The sequence below is a fragment of the Phascolarctos cinereus genome, unplaced genomic scaffold (genome assembly GCF_003287225.1).
Source record: "Phascolarctos cinereus isolate Bilbo 61053 unplaced genomic scaffold, phaCin_HiC Scaffold_1;HRSCAF=81, whole genome shotgun sequence".
Classification (NCBI taxonomy): Eukaryota; Metazoa; Chordata; class Mammalia; order Diprotodontia; family Phascolarctidae; genus Phascolarctos; species Phascolarctos cinereus.
The window spans coordinates 295005532-295029592 of record NW_027555514.1 but is presented as its reverse complement, the minus strand read 5'-3'; the positions used below and the strand labels follow the sequence as shown (position 1 = coordinate 295029592).

Sequence of the window (24061 nt, the reverse complement as noted above, 5' to 3'; positions counted from 1 at the left end):
CTGAATGTATCCCCCTCCCTCCCTGCCCCACTTCCCTCATCCTGGACTCTCTGACTCTCTTGGTTTTGTTTTTTTCAAAGAAATGACAGGCCAGGCAGCCTCAGAGTAGGTCCTTTCCCTGGCCCTGTGGACTGATTTCCCACGCCCTTGCTTGGCTCACTGCTCTGGACCTTCTCAGCTGTTCTGTGGGAGCCCACACGTATTTGAACTGCCTGTCAGTCAAGGGTCTGTTCAGTATTGTAAGAGGGAGGAAGAGGAAGCTGCCTGGAGCTGGTCACTGTGGAGTCATTCATCCCCTCCCCCTCCCCCAAGCTTGCAAGGACTTCAGATCACAACTAATTCTTGGTCCTAGTTTGGTCATGTGACCTTGAGCAAGTCACTTCCCTGCTGAGCCTCTGACTTCCAGAGAAGGGGCATGCAAACCCATGGCCCTGGAAGTCAGCCGTATGTCACTAAGCCCAACATCTCCCCTTCCCATTTCATACTTCTCTGAAACATTTTCTAATTACTTAAAAATATGAATGATGATAAGAATGAGCAGCGGGAGCTGTCTCTAAGAACATGTCCTAAGGACAGGGCCCTCAGTGGCCAGAGACGGAATGATTGCTGTGCCTTGGGACAGTGAGTGGGTCAGTCTGCCCAAAGCATCCTGAGGCTGCTGACTCAGCCCGGAAAGCCCCATGGGGAAGGGCTTGAAAGGCCAAAGCGAGGAGGTTTGGTTATTCTGGGGATCCCAGGAAGCCACCGAAGCTTCTTAAATTGAGGAAAGATGTGGGCAGGTCTCTGTCTCTATCTGCCCCCCACACACACACACACACGTCTCCTCTCTCTGTCTCTTTGTCTCTGGTATCTCTGTCTCACACACACGTGCATACAAGCATCCCCACACACTCACATACACATGCATGTACACATATATACACATGTGCATACATATGAACACATACACATATGGGCATTTCCCCAGATAATGCTACTTTAAAACAATTACATATTATAAAGCAGAGCTTCTGGACTCTTGTCACTGAGGAGTCCCGGACAGTCTGAATTTTTCATTGTCCCCAGGCTGCCCAGGCTTATTCAGGTCGTCAGCATGTGTTTGGAGAGCTCTGCATGGCACAGAACTCTGAATTTGAAGTCAAGGGACCTGAGCTTGAATTCCCAGATCTGATGCTTACTCCCTGTGTGACCCTGGGCAAGTCACAAGTCCCTTAATTAGGGCAGTGCCTGACACATAGTTGGTTCCTAATAGATGCTTAGTAACTGACTGACTGACTCCCTCACTGGGCAGACATTTTTTTAGCTGTAAAACGAGGGGGCTGGAATACATGAACCCACTGCCCTAGCCATCAGTCAGTCAAATAGTGTTCATTAAGCACCTACTATGTGCCAGGCCCGGTGCTAGGGAGACCAAGACAAAAGCAATAGCCTCTGCCCTCAAGGGCCTTGCAGTCTATCTAGGTAAACTAAAGTTGCTTCTCCCAGTAAATACAAAGCAGATACAAGATAAGAACAAGGAAATCTGGGGACAGGGCACTGGCAGCTGAGCACAGAAAGAAAAGCTTCCTTTGGAAGGTGCTACGTGAGCTGAGCTTTGAAAGGAGACAGCTGTGAGGAAGGAGGGCATTTCGGACATGGGGGACAGCCTAGGCAAAGACCAGGGGGCCAGAGATGGAAAGTGTGTGTGTGTGAAGACCAGTAAGTATTCCACTTTAGCTGAGCTATGGAGGACATAAAAGAGTGATGCTCCACAGAATGGAACTACAGGGGGAAGAGGAGTGGGGAGGGGGAGAAAAAGTCAGGCACACATGAGATCTACCTGCAGAGGAGATAAGACAAAGTCTTGGGGAAAGTTAATGGAGGATATCCAGCACCCTATCTCTAAGGGCCAGGCTATGTCAGACTCTATCATGGGCACCATAATAGATTGTGGGGGAGGGGGAGATGCTGGTTGGGTGGAGCAATCTAGGCAGACTTCCTGGAGGAAACAGTAGGTGAGCTGTGTTTCAATGTAAGATGTGGCACATTCTTGTAGGCACTCTCTATGGTCCTATTGCCCTGACATTCTGTAAAATTGGGGAAAGTTTGTTAATCATGAGAGCATCCCCAAAGTGAAAAGGGCTGTGTTAGGGGTGGCAAACTCCCCCTCACTGGATGTCCATCTATCAGGGATGCTTGGTCAGCTACTAGAAACTATTAGCTACAAGTTTGGCTGAAACATAGGCTAGAAGCAGAACAGCATGAGATGAGCCTCAAAATGAGGCTTAAGGTGGTGGACAGCCTCAGATGCCAGCCAGGATCTTAGCCTTCATTCCTCAGCCAACTGGGAGCCACAGATGACTCTTGAGTGGAAGAGTATCATGGCCAAAGTGAATTTTCTGATGGAAATCCTTCTGATGAAGGATCCCCTCCCCCCCATCCAGTGTTTCCATCTAGAAAGAGGAGCAGTGTCCTTGGAAGTCCTTGGGCCTGGGCCCCCAGCAGGGAGTGTTTTCTAAGCCTCACCTTGGCCTTCCCCTCCTAAGGAAGCAAGATCTGGTTCAGGTGGAGTCCTTGGCCAATGATGGGTTTGTTTTTCCTAATAACAAAATAATCACCTGAGCAGAAACAGGTCTAATCAAGGTAGCTGATCAGGGAAAATTGTTTTGGAAACACAGCTAGCAAGGCAGCAAGAGAAACCAGACCCAAGAGCACCTCCCTCACACCCTTCCAGATCCTGTTCTTTTTTTTTGGGGGGGGGGGCTGGCCAGACAATGGAGTTAAGTGACTTACCCAGGATCACATAGCTAGTGAGTGTTATGTGTCTGAGGCTGGATTTGAGCTCAGATCCTCCTGAATGCAGGGCCAGTGCTCTATCCACTGTGTCACCTAGCTGCCCCCTCCAGGTCCTGTCCTTGTACCCCCTAGGGCACTCCTCAGTAGGGCTTTCCTGGCTCCTCTAAGAACAAAGAAGATGGCCAGCCTCCCCTCTATCCCTGCTGCACTCCAGACTGCCCAAGCCATCTCCCAGGGAATGGCCTGCAGTGACTACTTCCCCCAAAGTCCACTCACTCAATGCAAGAGAATGGGCACAGGGCTAGGAGCCAGGAGGGAGAGAGGGTGCCTTGGCTGGAAGCCAGTCTCCTGCACTGACCACTGTAAGGAAAATGCTTTATAAACCATAACATGCTATAGAAAAATCTGTTGGTGTTTTTACTGGATAAAATTCAGTCTTCTCAGCTGAGCATAATTTGACATCCACTGTTAACCTGTGTGGACTTCTCTCCCATGATCCAGGAAAACTGCTCATTTCTCAAACATGTCCTGTGTTTGCTGCCCTCAGTATCTTTGCCCAAACAGCTGCCTATAGCTGGAATGTACATCCATCCATATGGGTCCAACCTTCTGAAATTCTGCTCATCCTTCAAGGCCCAGCTTAGGCAACACCTCCTTGAGGAAGCCTCCTAGGATCCCTCACCCTTTCCTCACCTCAGCTGGAGGTGCTCTGTCTTCTGCAGTCCTTGGAACCAGGCAGTCAATAAGCATTTACTAAGCAGTATGTTCCAAGGGTTGCACTAAACCTGCGAATGCAAAAAGGGGGTGAGGTGGGGAGGGGGATGGTTCCTGCCTTCAGGGGGTTCCCATTCTAATACAACATCATGTTCATTTGGGGTTTCCTAAGTCAATTGGGGGCCCTTTCTATTTGGGTTTGACACCACTGGCCTCTTCCAGCCGGATTCTCTCAGCCTGCCACCCCAGAGCCTTCTCTTCTCCAGTCTAAACCCCTTCCCTGGTCCTTTGTCATTGTACACAGTCATAGCAAAATTGCACGAAGATCGGCAGTGAATGACTTAGCTCTTCTCAGCAATACAGGGATCCAAGACAATCCCGAAGGACTCATGATGAAAAATTCGATTTGCCTCCAGAGGAAGAACTGATGGCATCTAAGAAGCAGACTTTTTCCTACTTTATTTTTTTTTCCCCGGGTTTTTGGTCTGTGTTTTCTTTCACAACATGACAAACATCAAATTGTTTGCCTTCTCAAGGAGAGAGAAGGAGAGGGAAGGTGGGAGAGAATTTAGAACTCAGCATTTTTTAAATGAATGTTAAAAAATGGTTTTTACATGTAATTGGAAAAAAATAAAATGTCAGAGTATTAAAAAATACGTGCTTGTGAAAGAATTGAAGGGAGTGAAGACGTGTTAAGTGCTTCCTGGGCTCCAGGCCTGTGGGGTTCAAGGACAAGAGCCTAGCCAGCCCCTGCCTCACCTCACTTCCATTCTAAGGGGGGAGACAACCCACAGAGGGAGTGAGGATCTCTGGATATATGTGTCCTGGGATCCTAGAGCCACAGCTGGAAGGGCCCTCAGAGGGTAGCCAGGACAACCTCCCATTTTCCAGAGAGGGAAACTAAGGGCCAGTTGCAGAATGACTCTGCCAGTGCTGAACCCAGCTGGAATTGGAACCCAAGTTGTGTCTCCATCTGTCTGTCTCGATGTGTCAGTAGGCCTGCAGCGTGTGTGCGTGTGTATTTGTGTGTGTGTGTGTGTGTGTGTGTGTGTGTGTGTGTGTGTGTGCACGAGCGAGCCCCTGTATGTGTAAGGGGACGGGGGGGGGGTGCTGCGGCGGCCAAGGTCCCCCTGGGAGGTCCAGGGGCGGGTTCTGGAAAGCAGGGTTCCGCCCCTGCCCCGCCCCGCCGGGCCTCCCTCCCTGTGCCGGTCCTACCCCCGACTCTGCTGCTGAGGCTGCGGCGGCTGCTGCTGCTGTTCCCCTGATCCCCTCCCCCTGCCTCCGGTCCCGAGGCTCGGCCTCCGCTGGCACCAGGGTTGCGAGGACAGAGGGAGAGAGGTAAGAGACTGGAGGGGGCGGGGGGGGGAAGGGGGAAGGTGGGACTGCGGGGTCCGAGAAGGGCCCCTTCGGCTGCCAGCTCGCCTCCGCGCTCGGGGGCCAGCTTCGATGGCCGCTCTCGGGGCGCCTACCAAGTCTGCAGCAGCTGGCCTCTGGGGGGGTCTCGGGTTAGCTCCGGCTCCAGCTCTTTCCTCTCTCACTCCCCCGGACTCTCCCCACCTCCCCCCATGTCCTCAAGTCTCTGTCTCTATTTCCGGCTCTCAGTCTCGCGCTCTGTTATCTTGTCTCTTTTTTTCCTCTCTCTGCTCATCGCTGTGCGTGCGTGCGTGTGTGTGTGTGTGTGTGTGTGTGTGTGTGTGTGTGTGTGTGTGTGTGTGCGCTCGCGCGCGCGCTTCTGTCTGTCTGAGTATGGATCCCTCGATCTGCCCAAAGCAATGTATGTATGTGTTGTATGTCTCTGTCTCTCTCAGTTGAATCTGCCCAATGTCTGTGTGTGTGTGTGTGTGTGTGTGTGTGTGTGTGTGTGTGTGTGTTCTCCCTGTCTTTGTCTCTCCCAGCCTGAGTAATCTCCCTTCCTAAAAGCTCGCAGCAGGGAGACGGGCTACCTGACTGATGCCCGGCATCAGCCTCGGGGTAGGGGTAGGAAGGAGGGACGCCCCGCCCCATCCCCTCCTCGCTAGCGCCCCACCTTTTTAGGTCTTGGGCCCGGCACGTCTCCCTGACCTCGTCTCTGGGCTCGAGGACTACGTGTCTGCGCGTCGTGGTCACGCTCTCAGCTCGCTTCAGTGGCTTGGTGTCTCTGCGGGTCTGTCCCTGGGTGCCCCCAGCCTGGAAGCCGGCCAGAGGAAGGGGGAGTGGGAGGCGGGGACAGCGGTGAAGGGTCCCAGGTGGCACCTGAGGAGCGAGGGGCTGCCCCAAGTGAGCCCAAAATCTCCGAGGAGCGGGGTGTGCGTACGTGCGCACGCGTGTGTGTAGCTTGTATGACTGTGTGTGTGCGCGTGTGTAACCGTGTGACTGCCTGCCTGCGGCTGTGCGCTGCCTCTGCGTCAGTGTTGGAGGACTGGGGGAGGCATGTGCGCCCCTGCGCCTGTGGCTGCCGGACCTTCCTCATCTTCTCCCCCTCTGTCTCCCCGAAGGGAGATTTCCCCGTAGCCAGATTAACGTTACTGCCCGGAGAGGTGCAGTTCTCCTGGTCAGAGTGGCGCTATTATTAGGCATTGAAAGAGGCCTGTGGGGCGCCCCGCTGGGAACAGGAAGAAAGTGGAAGGGGGGAGGGTCTTAGCAAGTCCAAAATGAAGACTGCCCTTCGGAGCATTCTATTTTTCTTTCCTTCAATACTGAGCCTTTATTATGCACCTACTGTGTATGGAGCCCATAGCTGGGGTGGGGGTAGGGTCTGTATAGAAAACATTGTTTGTGTAGGTGTGTGGGAAGAGCCCTGGACTGGGGAGACCCCGACAAACAATTACATTGCAGGCTGGAGGAGTAACTGCTCTGTGCCCCTGGGAAAGTCTGTTTCCCTGAGTGCCCTCTGTGAAAAGGAGGAACACAATACTGTGGGACTGGCTCGCTGAGGCTGGGTGACCGTCATCCTGCTGTGCTATACATTTGTGGATTAGGCTGAGCTTCCCTGACTCTGAGCCTGGCAGCTTTGAGTGAGTCTTTCTCTGGCCTCAGTTGTCCTCCTCTGTGAACCAGGACAGTAGCATTTCTGACCATGGATGGGCAGGATTGAGGTGAGGACATGACTGCTAGGTAAGTCGCAAAGCAGTGGAGTTAGAAACATTAGGTTGTAAGTGCTGGGATTCATGGTTGAATTAGAGCTCACTCTCTGAGTGAGGCCCCTTCTAGCTCACAGAATCCCTGCCTCAGAGAGCTTCCTGTCTCTGACACTGTCTCTGAGATGCTGAGAGCTCTCAAGGATGCCCACCATCAGTCTGTGCCTCTGGGTAGGCTCCAAGCTCTGCCGCCATCTCATTTACCGCCTGGATTTGGCGTTTGGATTGATGGGCACACCTGCACCTCTCCTCCTGGTAGCCTGGTATCTCACTAAATACTTACTAGTGGGGTTTCTGCATCCCAGCTGGGATGGTTAGAAGCTGGTGACCTTGCCAGATGCACGATGGAATTAAAGGAAGCGCCCCCCCCACGCACCCACCCACACACACACTGTTCCTTCTTCTGAGGGGAAATGTCCCCTGAGAAGACACTTGGATCTAATGGCCTGCAGCAAGTCCCTTTGGAGACTTCAAGTCCAACCATAGTTATTTGGAGAGGACAGCTTCCTCTCTCAAACTTGGAGGGGCGGGGTAGGGAGGGTGCTCTGAGCTGGACCTGGAAGGAAGAGAATGGTTTCCCAGGAACAGAGGATGATAGAGGGAGAGAGTAGTGGGGGAGCTTCCAAAGGGAAGCCCCTTGAGAAGAGGGCTTGTTTCATATTCTGTCTTTGTATGTCCAGGGTCTGACAGAGCAGGTACAGACCAAACGCTTGTCATCTGAGGCTTCTGCTTCTCCAAGCTCTGAGGGGCCAAGCACATTGGACCGGGACTCCCAAGCCTAGCTCAGTGCCTGGCACATATGGATACTATGGTGGGTGTGCGCCGGAGGGCGTGTTCATCCCCAGCCCCATCTCATGTGCCAGAGGAAGAGCCTGGGTCGTTTCTCTAGGAGGTTGGGCAGGGTTATGCCAGAGAAGGGTGAAGGCTCAGGTCTCGCCACTGCCGAGGTGCTGCTTATGTCTCTGGCCTGAGCTGGGGGCAGCTGGGGTTCAAACACAGCTGACTCTCCTCCCTCCCCCTTCTGGGGTCTTTCCCTGCCCTCTGGGAGCTTCCATTCCCAAGGTTTATCTCAGTGTGAACTTGAAAACCAAAGAGTGTTGACTCCTCCCCTCCCTCCCATCATTACTTTGTGTGCATTAGCCCATTCGAGCTCCGTAGGGAGAAGCCCCCGATGTCGAATTTGTTTTAAAAGGATGAAATGCCCCCATTAAATTGGGGTGGAAGTTGATGTAGGCTCCATACAAGGAGCCCCTCCTAGCAGCGACAGTGGGTCCCAGGGGAGAGTGAACCCATCCCAGGAGCCGTTCAGGACAAACCCTGGCCGGAGGTGCTGTGGGTGGGGAGAGGGAGGACCAAGGTGAGTATCCAAGATCCTTTCTGGCCCTCGGTGACAGGGTCCTGGGCTCCTTTGGCCACCCTCTGTCTCTCAGCCATGTTGCCTAGTGGCCTGTGGTAGGGCTGTGCTCAGCCTGGCATGTTCTGTATGACTTAGCAGAGTTGTGCAGTGGCTCCTTTGTGACCTGGCCAGTGCTCGAAGGGAGCTGACTGCCCAGCTAGAACGAGGATGATTCACCTGTGAATGAGATGTCTTGGTCAGTTCATGAGAGAGGCCAAGAGCTGTGTGAGGTCTGCTGGGGCCGGTTGTTATTGAGAGCAGGGGAGGAGAGAGGTGGAGCAGGTATTCTGCTGCAGGCAGCTTGAAGAGGAGAAGGAGGGAAAACATTCTAGTCAGAGCGCACAGCTTGAGCCAAGGTACTGAGGTGGGAAAGGAGCAGGCTGTCGGGAGCATCTGTCTTGGTTTTTGGCACCCAAACATGCTGCTGTAGGTGTGACTGGGACCTTCTTGGCCTCCCTGGTCTTGGGCCCCTGCAGCGGGACCTCAGGGTCAGAGGGTCTAGACACTCAGTCCCTGCCTTCGAAGAATTCTCCACAGTGCTTTCCTGGTGGTTGGGTCTTTCCCAGCCTCACCAGCCACACATGCCTTTGCCTCTTTTCAGGACTCTCCAACACTGGTTATTCCCATCACCTGCTGGGAGCCTGGGGAAGCCCTGGGGCTCTGTCAGTTTTTATGTTTCTCCTTATTAGTGATTCAGCGCAACTTTTCATATGGTTGTGCATAGTTTGAGAACTGCTTCTAACCTGGAGTCTACTGGGGAACTGAGGTCAATAATGCTGATCTCCCAGAGTCTTGGGAATATTAAATGGATAACTTAAGAAAATGGTAACCAGCACAGATCAGGCAGTTAAGAAATGGTTACGGAATCCTATGCAAATCTCTTTGTAATGATAACGGTAATAGAATACTGTCTACATATGGGCACCCTGAGTATTAAAGGAATGGTCTGTCTGCCAGTGAGTAAGTCAGTGAGCTGTCTGTCAGTGGAAATATTCGAGCAGTCTGGATGGGCTCATCTATAAGGGATGCTAAAGAAAATATTCTCACCTGGAGGAGATTGTACTAGATTACCTCTAAGGCCCCTCCCAGCTCTGCCATCCCCTGTTCTAAGGCCCCTCCCAGCTCCGATCTTCCTGTTCTTTTCAGCTGTACAGTTCTGTCAAATGAGATTATTTAATAACCCTACACTGAAGGCTTTAAGTGGTAGTAGTGAAAAGAGCAAGGAATTTAGACTCAGAAGACCTGTCCCACTCTGCCCCTCATTATGCTTTGTGATCTTGGATGGATTAGTTCCTCTATCTGGTCCTCATCTGTAAAATGGAGATAACGCTACCTTTTGATACTGACCTCACAGAGCCTTTCTGCGCTGCAGGATTCACTGATTGCTACTGTTCTTTTTTGCTAGGCAATGGGGTGAAGCGACTTGCCTGGGGTCGCACAGCTAGTGCGTGTTATGTATCTGAGTCCCGATTTGAACTCAGGTCCTCCTGAATCCAGGGCCACCTAGCTGCCCTGCTACTGTTCTTGTCGTCATCATCCTCATCCCTTCCCTTCTCTAACCTGGGCCCTGCCCAGCCTCCTTCCCTGGCTGTTTCTCTGAGAGGCGGCTTTTCTCTCAGGAACCACCGCCTGCCTTCCCGGGGAGAGCTCGGGATTATGTACCCAACCGACAGGGTCCCCTGTGCACAAGCGCAGATGAAAGCTTGATGGGAGACTTGGCTGGGCCGCTGCCCTGAGAAGGCTGGGCTGGGCTGGGCTGGGGAGGGGTACCTGAGGCTTCATTTCTATCCCTTGTTCTCAGGGCTACTTCCATCATCAGCTGGAGGCCTCGGAACAAAAGAGTTCAGCTGAGTCATTGTGGGGACTCATCTCTGTCAACAGTTTACTCACCTCAGAAATGGGCAGATTGATGCCATGTTACCACAAGGGCTGACTAATATTTCCTAAGCTGTTGGAGTGCCCAAAGTCATTTAAAGGGCTTCTGGAAAGTCAGATTAATATCATAACAACAGCAAGAGGACGGTTTTCCTAATGCACCCTTGGGGCCGACGAACGTCAGAACAGAGGCTGTGCTGGGTGGAGCCTTTGGCCTAAAGAGAGCAAAGAAGGCACCAAAGGGAGGGAAGGGGAGAGAGCATTCTCTAGTCATTCATTTTATGAAGCACCTTCTGTGTGCCAGGCACTGTGCTAAGCACTTTACAGGTGTCATCTCATCAGATCCTCACAATAGTGCTGGGAGGGAGGGAGGTGATGTCATCATCCTCATTTACAGTTGGGGAAACTGAGGCAAAGATACATTTCTTGCTCAGGGTCACAGTTAGTAAGTATTTGAGGCAGTTTGATTTGTACAAGAATATTGATAGTGGCTCTTTTTGTGGTGGCAAAGAACTGAACTTGGCGGAGGTGTCCACCATCAGTTAGGGGATGACTAACAAGTTGCAGCCTATGATAGAATACTGTGAGGCTGTCAGAAGTGAAGGAGGTCAGAGAAACCTGGGAGGATGTGGATGGACAGAGGCAGAGGGAGCTGACCAGGAGGACAATTTATAAAATTGTAACTACAATGTGAAAAGGCGTGCTTTTGCAGACGCAGAGGACTGATGAGGGAGCGCTGCTGACCTCCAGAGGTGGAGCTGGTATGTTCAGGGGGCCCAGGGAGACCCACAGCTCGGGGTGTGGCCAAGGGGGGCCTTGTTTTGCTGGAATTGGTGGTGAGGCCTCATGTCATGGTGGAGGGGATTTAGGGGCTGGGGGCCGCAAAAAAAAAAAACAAGAAGGAAAAGAGGTTCATTGAGGTGTTTTTCCAAATGTATAGAAGGAAACAGACAAATAGGACATGATTGAAGGAATTATGGCACATGTTTACCTTTTTAAAAAGCAAACTATACATAGGAGAGACTCAGCTTCCTGTTCTGTTTGGTATATGGAAATGTTTTCCCTATTCCAGTATTCATTAAGTTCAGAGTGAAAACGAAATCTATAAAGCAAAGAGCATAAAACATGGAATGGCACAGCTGGGAGCGGCCTGAGAACAAGGGATGGCACAGCTGGGAGGGGCCTGAGAACAGGGGATGGTACAGCTGGAAGGGGCCTGAGAACAGGGGATGGCATAGCTGGAAGGGGCCTGAGAACAAGGGATGGCACAGCTGGGAGGGGCCTTCGAACTTCTCCAGCCTCCTTTACCCTCTCCCGCATTCTACAGAGAAAGTAACCAAAACATAAATGGAGGGAGCAAATCTGGGGTAGAAAAGTAGGCTTTTACTGTCCAGGGCTTGATCCTCAAGGCCCCCTCCCCCTGCCAGGCCCTTCCACTGCCTGTCCTGGCTGTGGCAGTGAGGAGTCCACAGCAGGGTGCAGGAAGCGTCAGGGTCCTCCCCCTCCACCAGGCTGCTGGAGCCTCTTTCTGAGAGCGATCCATCAGAAGGCTGCTGGCTGGCATGGTATGAGGTTCCGGCATTAACAGAGAGAGAGCATTGCTAATGAGGTTCAATTCCTTGGAGGTGGCTAATGGGACCTGTCCCCTGTAATGGCGGAAGTGAGTCCAGAGCCAGGGGAAGGGCATCAGTGGATGTGAGGAGACGCAGCCGTCTCACATCCTGGAGCCTGCGAGCTTCCCCTGGGCTCTCATGTGTGGTCAAAAAGTTTGATTCTTACGTGTGTGTGGCTGACACTGTGGGCTGAGAAAGCCCAAGATGCTAGACCAGAAAGGGTCCAAGGCCCACCCTCTCATTTTTTCCAGTGGCACAGGGCACGCATCACATAGTCTGACCAGAGGACCTGGCCTGACCTTCGTTTCTGCCACTTAGGTCATTGTGGGCCAGTCCCTTCACCTGTTGCGGCCTATAAAATGAGGTTGGTCTAGAAACAGCATTAGCCTAGAATTAGGGCTTCAAAGGCCCTTTCCAGCTCTAAATCTGTGAATCTTAACAAATAGGAAGCTACAGAGTGGAACCCTGGGTTTGCATGAAAACCCACAGGACAAGTGCCCAAACTCTGCCTTTGGAAGAGGGAAGGGCTGTGTGTGTGTGTGTGTGTGTGTGTGTGTGTGTGTGTGTGTGTGTGTGTGTACGCATGCACGTGAGCGCGCAATCTGGACAAGTTACCTCTCGCCTTTGTGACTCAGTTTCCCCATTGGTAAGATGATCATTGTCACTGACCTCTAAGGTCCTTGCGGCTCCACACCCTGTGGGCATAAACAGGGCTCAGCACACACATGTGCTCCAATGGAAAGAAGCCTAACTGAGGAGTCAGCGGAGCTGTGCTCAGGCTCTAGCACTGACACTGCCCGCATGACAGTGAATGAGTCAAGGCTCCTCTTGGGGTCTCAATGTCCTCAACTGTAAATGAGGAGGTTGTACTAGCTGACCCTTCCAGGCTTAGGTCTGGGAACCTTTGAGAGAAGAAGGAAGGAAGGAAGGAAGGAAGGAAGGAAGGAAGGAAGGAAGGAAGGAAGGAAGGAAGGAAGGAAGGAAGGAAGGAAGGAAGGAAGGGAGGGAGGGAGGGAGGGAGGGAGGAAGGAAGGAAGGAAGGGAGGGAGGGAGGGAGGGAGGAGGGAGGGAGGGAGGGAGGAAAGAGGGAAGAAAGGAAGGAAGGAGGGAGTGAGAGAGGGAGGAAAGAGAAGGGAAGAAAGAAGGAGGGAGAGAGGAAAGGAAGAAAAGAGGGAAGGGAGGAAGGAAGGAGGGAGCGACAGAGTGAGGAAAGAGGGAAGGAAAGAAGGAAGGAGGGAGGGAGGAAAAGAAGGAGGAAGGAAGGGAGGGAAGAAGGAAAGAAGGAAGGAGCGAGATAGGGAGGAAAGAGGGGGGGAAAAAAGGAAGGAGAGAGGGAGGGAGGGAGGAAAGGAAGGAAGAGGGAAGGGAGGAGGGAAGGAGGGAGCCTAGGGCTAGATGTGTAGGTCTAGGGCTCATCTGCATAGAGATGAGGGTTGAGAAAAGGTCATTAGATTTGGCAGTGAGGAGAGAGATTATTGGTAACACTGGAGAGAGCAGTTTCACTGAATGAGGAGCCCTGGATTATGGAAAAGCTGGATGGAATGGCCTTTGAGGTTCCCTTCCAGTCTCAGGCGATGACCTGTCAGGTCCAGTGTTCCTGACACTAAGCCTCTGTGTCTGGGTGTGAACGCTTCCCTGGCCAAACTGCTCTTTCTTTGTTGTTAGGTACCAGCGTGGGGCTCAGCTTGGTGCTAGTCCCAAAGCATTCTAGGTGGGTCCATGGTGCGAGTGGGGCAGGGGGTGGGGGGTGGGGGTGGGAATCCAACTGTCTGTCCTGATCAAGCGACCCTCCTTTCGGGGCCAAGGGGCCCTTCACTCAGCGCCCTGAGCTCTCAGTGGTGGGAGGGTTAGGACGCGTACAGGAAACCCACACAATTCGCCAGTTGACAAAGAACTGTTTCGACCCTTAAGGATGTGGTGGAAGCTTGCCACGGAGAGGAAGGAGGGCACCTTAACCCATGCTCAGATATTTCACCTTGTAAACCCTCCAGGGCTAGAGGATAGGAAGGGCAGAGCCAGGGGGAGGGGGCAGTCAGACTGGACTGAGGCATGTGGTCCATCCAGGAATAGTCATTGAACTTGCTTTTCTTACTGGTCACTCCCTAATAAGTCCACCTTAGCCCCGAGGCTGTGACCACATTGGAGGGGAGGGGAGGCAGGGTATGAAGTGGGGGTCTGTTAGGAGCCAGAGACCTTGGGTTCAAATCTCACTTCTGTCAATCTACTAAGCAGACCTTCAGAGGCTCTCCTGTCGTGGGCAATGCCTGATACCCTTCCCCTTGAAGGCCAGAAGTGTCCTTCCTCGAGTCTGCCAAGGAGGCAGGCCAAGGACTGACAGGTCTCAATTCTGGAGGGTGCCAAGGCGGGCGAGTCCTGCACCCTGCTCTCCACCTTGTCCATGGCCCCACATCTGAGCACAGCATTCCAGGCAATGTCGCAGACCCATCGCTCTGCAGAGTCACCTCCTTTGCAGGGACTCGGCCTCTGCAGGCAGGGGTGCTCTAGGCCTGCCTGAAACCCACAGGGACAGTGGGGCCCTGCCTCCCCCTTGTGCCTCGATCCTTCTGGATGTGGAGGCTGGCCTTGTTCTCTGCACTTCCTGGGCTTGCCTGTGATTTAGGGCCCTGCCTCACTCAGGTCCTCGGTCTTCAAAAACCTCTTCCTCAAGTGATGCCCTGGCTTGCTGGTCCTGGCTCTCATCATTTCAGGCCTCTCTGCAATTCAGTAAGCATTCATTATCAACTGCATAAAACATTCCCTGTGTGAAAGGGAAGGACTGACTCCCATTCACTCCCAACCCAAATGGGTTTACTTTTCTTTCCCATCCAGCCATCAGTGACTGAGTATCTGCTGAGGGCCAGAGGGAGGCTGTCCCTGTCTTCAGGGAGTTTCCACTCCAATTAGCTGCTTTCTCTTAGACGCCATCTGAGTCCCCAACCACTGGCCCCCATTCCAGCCTGGCACATTCCAGCCTCATGTCAGCACTCTGAGTCAGGCAGACCAGCTATGAGTACTCTCATTTCACGATGAAAGAGAGACCCAGAGAGTCTTTGGTTGCTGTTTGCCGAGGAGAGGGTCCCCTGAGGTAACCTGTGCTTGCTGTCCTGGGCATGGCCTCTCAGGGTGAGGGGCATTTGTGTTCATCCAGGTTGTAATCAAAACCAAACCAACAGCAAAAAACCCTGGATTCACTCAATTCACTCAGTTGGCCAAACCACCCACTTTCCCTGTGACCTTGGACAAATCACATCTCCATTCTGGTCCTCAGTTTTCTCAGCTACAAAAGACAGGGTTCAGATAAGATGGATCGAGCCAGGGATAACATTCTATGGAAAGTATTCAAGGGGTTATTTCTGCTCTAACATTCCATGTTCTATGTCCTAGCTCTGCCATCCTGTTCTGAGGTCCCTCCCAGCTCTGACCTTCCCTGTTCTAAGGCTCCTGCTACCTTGTGCTCCTTCTGAAGCCCCTTCCTGCTTCAAACAATGATTCTATAAACTTCCCCAGTATATAAAAGGTGTCCCCCACTTACCTCCACTTGGGGAGGTTGGGCCTCCATAGAAGATGTTCTTTAAGGGGGACCTTTCCCATTTTATACTTACTTCCTCCTCCCCTACTCACCATCCCACTCCCTATTAGGGAGGCCCGAGACTGGACACGGTGAACAATTGTCAGATGTGTCCTCTGTCTCCCAGAGGACAGCCCTGCCCAGTGACACCTGCTGCGGGGACCCACAGCTCCCCATCTTGGGCTTCAGGATTCCTCTTTCCTTGGCCCAGGAAGCTGCTGATTTGAAGGGTCCTTCCCCATCACACACACTGCTTCCCTGTTTTCCCCCTGAACTGCGTGGAAGCCAGAGCCAGGCCTCTGGCTCACTCTGTCCTCCCAACTCCCTCTTATCTTCCTGGATTACAAAAGCCTGGGAAAACACAGATCTCTCTCCATACCCTCTTGCCACAGGCTGGGCAGGTGGAAAAAGGAAGAAACTGCCATAGGCCTGATCAGCTGCCGAAAAGGGGCCGGGGGAGGGAGACCGTGCTGCTGCCTGGCCACTCCATCCCGATGCCAGCCTATGGCATTTATTGGGTACTTACTGTGTGCCAGGCACAGATTTAAGAGTATTATTGGGCACGAAGAAATGGCAAGTCTGAGAACATCAGAAATGTGAGAAAAGGAGCCATAGACACATTGACCTCTGCACCGTCAGTGGGAAGGTAGCCGAGCTGAGGAATGGGCAGGCCCAGAATGCTGCCAGAGGCAGATAATGAAATGGCCTGTCACTGGCACCTCCTCAGCCTTCTGGGGGAGAGCCAAGGAGGCCTCAGAGGCCCTCAAGTCTGACTCTCTCATTGCATGTCTGAGGTCTCTTGAGCAGTGAAAGGACTAGACCAAGGTCACATAGCACTAACTACCCAGACAGACTTGGCCAGATCTGCATAGCCAGATTTAATCGTTGTCAGTGTTTTGGCTTCATTTCTTTTCACCCTCCCTCCCTCCTTCCTCCCTCCCTCCTTCCTTCCTTCCTCCCTCCCTCCCTCCTTACATCCTTCCTTCCTTCCTTCCTTCCTTCCTCCTCCTCCTCTCCTTCCTTCTTCCCTTCCTCCCTCCCTCCTTCCTTCCTTCCTTCCTTCCTTCCTCCTCCTCCTCTCCTTCCTTCCTTCCCTCCCTCCTTCCTTCTCCCTTCCTTCCTCCCTCCTCCTCCTCCTTCCTTCTTCCCTTCCTTCCTCCTTCCCTTCTTACCTACCTCCTTCCTTCCTTCCTTCCTTCCTTCCTTCCTTCCTTCCTTCCTTCCTTCCTTCCTTCCTTCCTTCCTTCCTTTTTCTTTTGTTACAGGAGAAGGCCATATGGGGGAGGGCAGGTGAGGAGAGCCTTTCCCCTCATGTTTCTGGGCTATTAAAACCAAAGACATCAATAAAATATACTTTCTTTACAAAGTCTGCTTGGTCCTCCTTGTCCCTAAGCCCTGTGCTTTCCTTCCTCTCCAGGGCCACTGTAAGCCTCAGCAGGTGTGGCAGTGCCCTCTCAGGCTCCCCTTGACCAAGATTCTGCCAGACTTCTGCAGCCCTGAGCAGGTGAGGCCATCGGGGATACAGGGACGACATAGGGGTCTCCTGTCGAGGGGCCCTAGCCCATGAGGTGAATGGGGGCCTGCCTAGCTCTCCAGCCAAGCTGTCACTGAGGACGTGCTGTTTCTCTCTGTCCAGAAGCCCTCATAGCAGGAGAGCAGAGGACTGGGAGTGAAACAGCAGGGTTCTAGTCCCAGATTCAAGGCTTGCTGCCTGTGTTGACCTGGAAGAGCCCCACCTTCCCTCTGAGGACCCTGTTTGAGCATGTCTCATTTCTAGAGCTGCTTTACCTGTGACAAAGGCATGAAACATTTAGTAACCCCATTTTACAGATGAGGAGACTGAAGCTCACAGAGGAGACACTGGGACTCAAAGACAGGAGGGAATTGAGTCTAGCCCTCATTTTATGGTTGAGGAAACTGAGGTGCTAAGAAGGGGAGATTTGCCCAAGGTCACTCGGGCTGGTGGCTCTGAGCCAGAGATCGGGGGCAGGGGGCGGCACACGAAGAGGCCCAGCCTGATAATGCTCCCCCGCCCCCGCCTCTCCGGAAGTCATGGCTGGCAGCTCTCAGCCACCCAAAGAGCATGTGGTGGTCCGGGACAACATCTGCAGCCCAAAGCTAGGGCTGCCTTGCTCCCTCAGATGGACTGGGAGGACACCTGTTTGTGGGTGGGCCCTGGGGCCGCTCCTGAGTCTGTTCTCCTCAGCGGCATCATCAGATCAGTGCCTACAGTGGGAGGAGCAGTCTATTAGGTGATGGGGGGAGGCCAAGGTTAGGTGAAGCAGGGTCCTGGACCTTGAAAGCGAGCTCGTAGCCTAGGTTGGGGTGAAGACACAGGTGTGGCTTTATCTGATCAGGGTGAAAGAGGAGCTAAGGAAGGCCTGGCTCCATGAGGTTCAGGGCGGGTAAGACTTCAGGAGTTGGGGGGGAGGCATTTGGGCCTTCCAGGCCGAGCAGACTAAATCACTAATGGGGACCGAGGACTTGAGAATCCTAAGGAGACGGTACAATGGACCTTGGGATGTGCCTCTGGCCCTGCAGTCATGACCTAGGTGCAAATCCCCACCTCTGGGGCACCTGGGACAAGTTGCTTCACTTGCCCAGGGCCTCAGTTTCCTCATCTGTAAAAGGAGAGAGAAGGGCTTTCTGAGGTCTTGGATCTGAATTGCACCAGCCAGGGTTCAGAGGCAAGGAGGCTGGACATTAGGGGACAGAGAGGTGCCAAGCTTGACTGCCACAGAATCTGGGAGGCCTCTAAAAGCAGGTCTGGCATGGCAGGGTTTTGTGGAGGGCCTTGAAGGGCAGATAAAGAGCAGAAGGGGAAGGCTGCAGTGGAGGTGGGGGGCGGGCAGGGCAATGAGAGCCAGAACTACCATGGGAGCCGTGAGCAGACCCGGGGAAGAGGGGACTGTTCATTGCCAAGGCAAATGGACAGGGTTCGGTAACTGATAAGAGGGAGCAGGCAGAAAGCCGGTGCCAAGCCCGGTCTGCACATGAACATGAGGGCTGGGCAGCCTCCCCGAGGGCTGACTTTGTTCTATCACCGGCGCTCTGGCCACTTGGTGCCCGCCCTCCTCTGTCGGCCTCCCTCTATCCAGGTCTCCCCGGGCATTGGTCATTCCTCGATGTGCATCTATGCATCGTGGTGGTGAGGTTTGCTGCCTGTAACTACTCCCATAAGGGTTGTAATCTGCCTCTACAGAGGGAGGAGCCACTGTGGAAATCCCTACTTCTGCAGGGGCTGAAGCATTCCTGGTAACAGCTGACCAGTATCTCGACTTCATGATTTCCTCGGACTAAGTATATTAGCGTGGGGAGGTGCGAAGGGGTGGCCCTCATTGACTGGAGCTAGGGGAGCCAGGTGGTCGTGGGGGAGAAAGGCTATAGAAAGAGAGGGTGGGGTTGGAGCTACATTGGAAGCCCAGCTCTGGGATGTCTGAGCAGATAGGAGCTACTGACAGTCTTTGAGCAGAGGAGTGGCATGGTCAGAGTGTGCCTTGGGAAGATTGTCTGAGCAGCTGAGCCAACGCTAGATTGTCAAAGAAGAGTCCAGAAGCAGGAGGGGGTGGAGGGAGAATTAGGAACTGATTACAGTCGTTGAGGCCAGATAGTCTGAATAGCGAGGCCATGGAGGTAGGGGAAGGGAGGAGAAGAACGGGGCAATGTGGGCAGAACCCCGGATTTGAAACCAATGCAAGCCGCCTCAACTCTGTGCACATCACTGTCCTCCTCTGTAAAAGGACCCTGCACAGAAGGTCCCAAATTGAAGGCTCCCAGTCCACAGTTTCATCCCATGTGACATTGACAGGACTTGGCAGCAGGGATGGGGGAGAGGGAAGGGTGGGAGATGATGCTGAGGTCTGTGCTTTGGTGACCAGGAGGATGGAGGGGTCATCGGGAGGAGCCTAGAAGGGGGCTTGGGGGAGATGAGGAGTTTCTTTCAGAGACACTCTCAGGGATCCTGCAAAGGAGCTGGTGACCAACAAAGGGGCTTATCTCCAAGAAGCTTCATTGGGCTTGCTGGGCAGCTCGGTTACAGATGCCTAGGGCTCAGGGGTTGACTCCTTGAGACTTGACTCTCACTGGCAGCATTGGAGACCTCCTTGCCTCTTGATCCGAACCTTGCTGGCCCCTAGCACCACAGTGATCCTGCTCCCAATAGGGGGGTGGGTGTGCGCCTATGTGTGCCTTCATCTGTGTCTGTGCCTGCTTGCAGATGGTCTCTGGGAGTGCAGCCCCCCAGAAGAGCTGCTTGATCTGTGAATTAAATGCACAGAAGAATGTCAGAGAGCAAGAGCAGCTTTCCTTGAAAATCCTAATTACAGCAGGAGGGTGCAAACTAAGTAGTCACATTGTGGGGCTTTGCTGTCTAAAATGGGGACCCAGAGTATCAGTTCTGGGGGAGATCTGACAACAGAGAATGTCAGAATTGGCAGGGGTGGACTTAGCACACCCAGGCTTCTCTGGCCTTAGAGCAAACGCCCGATACTTAAGCTCTGAGAGGGACCTGAGCGAGGATCTCATTTAGTGGCCTCGTTTTACAGAGAAAGCAAGCCTAGGAAAGAGAAAGGGAATTGGAGGGGGAGGGGTAAGTACTGGAAAGTGCCTTGAATGTGAGTTACTGTTACCATCACCACCACCACCATCGTTGGCCCCCTTGGGTTGGCAAAGCACTTGAACGCTTCACCGATCTCTTTGGAGCTCCCTAACAACCGTCGGAAGCCCGTTGTGAAAATATGATCATCTCCCCTTTACAGAGGAGGAGACTCCTGCGTTACTGGCCCGGTGAGGCTTCTGTGCCTGTAAGCCCAGCAGGTTAGACTTGAGGGCCACATTCTCCAAGGCTCCTCTGGACTGAATCCCCCACCTCCGGCAGGGTGGGCACAAGCTGTGGGTTATGGCAGTCTCCCACTCTCTGGGCCCAGGACAGTTTGCACCTTCTCTCCCCAACCCCATCTTTCTGCCTGTCATCCTCTCAGGCCACTCCATCTGTGTTTTAGGTCAGCTTTAGGCCTCTGCCTGACCTCCCATCTTTTGTCACTTCTAAGGGACTTCAAAAGTGACAGCTTGGGCTCATAGGAGACAGCAGGGCCAATACAAGTTACCCCCTTAAATCCCCACTCAGAGAACACAGACATCATGCTGGAGTAGGGGAGCCCCTGGGGAGCTCTGGAGGGCAGATTGTGAATGTCTATGAACCACAGATGGGGAACAGCCACCTGGGAGCAGCCAAGTTCAGCGTAGCGCTGCTCACTCTGAAATCTCACTGCTATTTTATCACCTTTTTTTTTTTGTCATCTGCCTTTGAGATGAGCTGAACTGAAGGAGATTTTTAAAAAACCCAACACACACACACACACACCTCCTGTTCTTCAGAACCTGAACTCGCTGAGTGATTCAAAGTGACAGAATTTATTCCTCTGAAGCAGGCAGGCTCTCTCTCATAGGAAGCCGGGATCACAGCCAGTTTCAGTGGAGGCACGTGAACCCTGAGTCTGGCAGAATCAATGACCTTAGAGAAGAACTATCGCTTTTCCCTCCCAGACTCTTCAGACCCTGCAGTCCTTGAGTTGTAGGCTCAGAGAATCCAGGCTCCATTGACTCTTTGGCTCATAGAAAATCCTGGACTCTTGATCCATGGAGGATCAGAGTTGAATTTTAGGTCCAGAGGGTCGTAGGCTCATGAAATTTCCCTACCGTCCAATCTTACATTCGTGGAATATCAGAATCATCCCTGTCTTAGGCTCGGAAAATGTTTGAATCTTATGCTCATAGAACATTAGTCTCTTAGACTCAGAGAATCTTTGACTCATAGATAGAATCCTTGAGTGCAGAAAAGATCTTGGAGGTCATTTTTTCCATCCATTTATCCACCCATCCATCCATCCATCCATCTGTCCACCTGTCTGTCCACTTATCTATCTGTTCATCTGTCCATTCACTCATCTATCTATTCATCTGTCTGTCCACCTGCCCACCCATCCATCCATCCATCCATCCATCCACCTATCCATCTATCAGTCCATCTGTCTGTCCATTCACCTATCTGTCCATCCATCCTTCCACTGTTTGTCCATCCATCCATCCATCTGTCCACTTATCCATCTGTCTGTCCACCTGCCCACCTGCCCATCCGTCCATCGATCCATCCATCCATCCAATGCCAGAAGCCCCCATGCCACGTCCCAGCAAGTGGCCCATTGGACATATGCTCAAACACCTTCAGTGATGACAGCTGTGCCATAGTGGATCAGGGTGGGAGGACCCTGGACCATTTTCCTCATGTGTGAAAGAGGGACAAGCCTGCCTGTCTTCAGGCCACATCTCAGAGGGTCCAAGGAGATGACTAACATGTGAACAGCCCTTTGCCTGGGTCAGCTGAAGGCCAGGCTGTGGAGATCAGTCATCAGGTATTTATTGGGCATCTTAGGTGGATCATGGTGCTGGGCGCTGAGGACCAAGAATGAAGCCATCGCTGCTGTCAGGGAGCTAATGTCACAATGAGGGATACAGGAAGTGAAAAAAAAACCAGGAGGTGCATTTATGCAAATACATGCAAAGTGGTGAAGCCAAATAGTTTTGGGGGGAGGGGATCGGGAAGGGTACCTGAGTCTTGAAGGAAAAGAGTGCTTGGATTCTAGAAGGCCACGGTGGAGGTAGGGAAGGGCGTGCATCCCAGGCACGAAGGATGACCAGTACAAAAGCTGTGAGAGGGGAGATGGAGCAGAGAGGTCAGTGTGGTTGGAGTGCAGAATGCAGGCGGGGACAGGGAGTGTCCAATGATCTGTCTGTGTCATGCTTTAAAAGCTGAATATAGGGTTTATCTTGCTAGAGTGGAGAGGAAACCACTGGAGGTGAATGGGTGGGAGGGTGACATGGTCAGATCTCTGCTAGGCTGGCTGCCACAGTGTGCAGAGTGCGCTGGGCAGTGGGAACCTGAGGTGAGGAGGGTATTTAATAGTCCAGGTCAGAGGTGAGCCTGGATTAACAAGAGGGAAGCTGTGGGAGCAGGGGTCAAATACGAGACAGGTTGTGGAAAGAGAGAGTGAAAGATCTAGGGGCTGATGGGCTTAGGATGTGAGTGTGGGGTGTCAAGGCTATTCCAGGAGATGAGCAGGATGGTGGCAACCAGGATAGTATTAGGGGAGCCTGGAAGAGGGGAGGACTTGAGGGGGCAGGGCAAGGAGCTCAGCTTTGGAGGATTTGAGCGTTCCAGATGTCTAGTCTGACGTGTTCAAGAGGCCATTGGAGATTCAGGCTTGGAGCTCAGGGGAGACACTGGGCTTAAGAGTTGTCTGTGTCGGAGTAACAACCCATGGGAACTAATGAGGTCACTGAGAAAGGAGAGGGCAGAAAGGCAGATAAGAAGAGGACCCAGGGTGGGACCTTATGGAGTCTCTATGGTCAGGGACCACAATTTGGAGACTGAGATGGATCAGTCAATCAGGGAGGAGAGCCAGGAGAGAACAGCATCCCTTAGACCCAGAGAGGAGAGATCGTGCAGGCAGACAGACAGGCAGTCAGCAGCAGCTGGGGGAAAAGGATGAGGGCTGAGGACAGACTGTCTCAGGTGGCAGCCACCGCCTTTGGGAGTATTGCCAAATACTCCCTTATTGGGAAAGCTCCATAGATATCCCTCCAGGATAACTGTAGGAGGACAAAATCCTGAACCTGGGGACGCCATTGGATGACAGCCCACTAGTGGGGAGAGGGTGGGAGGGCCCTGGACTCAGGAAGCGGGGGAGACAGAGGTGGATAAGTGAGACCCCAGGAATCGGGCAGGAACAATTTGCCTTCTGACCTGGGTCTTCCAAGTGCCGAGCCCAGCCCCGACACCCATTAGGTGCCTAAATGCTTGTTGACCGACTGACTGACCATTAGCCCTGCCCCCAAGGGGCTCAGCCAGCCCGTGCTTACCTGCACATAGTAGGAAGAAGTGGGGGCCTCTAGCCTGCGCATGATATAAGGACGCTCACTCTCCCTACCTCACCAAGATCTTGTGTCAGCTGGGCAGCACTATGGAAATATTCATGATAACAATGCCGATGACTGGCCTCTGGCAAAGGTGCTGCTCCCTAAGCAGGGCACCAGAGGGAACCCCTGGACCGCTCTCAGCCCTGAGCTCCACCAGTGTCCCTGCAGGGAAGTGGCTGCCCAGGGAGCCCAAGCAGGAACAGCGAGGATTTGAACTGAGGGGTTTAGGTTTATAGGTTTATAGACATAGAGAACGGACCTTCAAGGTCATCCAGTCCAACCCCTCCCGACTTTGTAGATGACGTAACCGTGACCAAACATGCTCCCGGGGGATTTGGACCTCGTCCCCTGAGTCAATCATGATTCTTTCTCCTGTGGCATGATGCCTTAGTGGAGGGGGAGGGCTGAGACAGAGAGGGAGAGTTCGGTCTCTTCTGACTCTGGTCACTCTCTGCAGGGCCCCTGACACCCTCAGCCCCAGCAGATGGAAGCTCTTTCATTCAGCTCCACAGCTCCCAAAGTCCAGTTCTTAGCAGTCTGCAGAGCTGCCAGAGGGTACAGGTGCCAGGCAGACAGACCCCCGGGGCTTAGGGCAGCCAGGGGGAGTGGGTCAAGGACATGGACAAAGGAGAACAGAGTAGAGAAGAGAGAACCAAGCCCCTAGAGGTGACGTTCTTCAAACTCAGATGAAGGTCAGTATGCGTGGAGCTGTATGGAGAGCTTACTAAGCCTGAGCTGAGCCCTGGCGCGAGGTGGGAAGTGGAAGATGATAACCTAATGCTCCAGCCCCTGCCTTCCCAGGGCTCACAGGCTGGTGGGGGATGGGATCCAGCCATGGGCAGCTCCAGTTCATGATATTATTGTTGGGTTGTATCAGAAGACCCTCTAACACAACATGATGCGGAGGGAGGCAGCCAGGAGTGATGGGAAGTCAGAGGCGGGGCTTCCTGGCAACTGGCCTTGGAGCTGGGTTATATGGCTAGATACGACACAGAGGTGAGAGCACTTACTGCATCCTCAGAGGTCCGGT

At 53.0% G+C, this 24061-nt stretch overlaps 1 protein-coding gene across 2 annotated transcripts in view; it reads left to right on the top strand.

The window, feature by feature from the left end:
* Positions 1-4691: 4691 nt before the first annotated feature.
* ARHGAP8 (Rho GTPase activating protein 8) overlaps positions 4692-24061 on the top strand; it is a 91107-nt gene continuing 71737 nt past the window's right edge. Inside the window, exons 1-2 of one of the 2 annotated variants that reach the window (XM_020977397.2) lie at positions 4738-4827; positions 16475-16561. The gene's annotated coding sequence lies outside the window, so the exon portion shown is untranslated. Of the gene's footprint in view, positions 4828-16474; positions 16562-24061 lie in introns of both variants that reach the window. The other variant, XM_020977398.2, reaches the window with a different exon arrangement.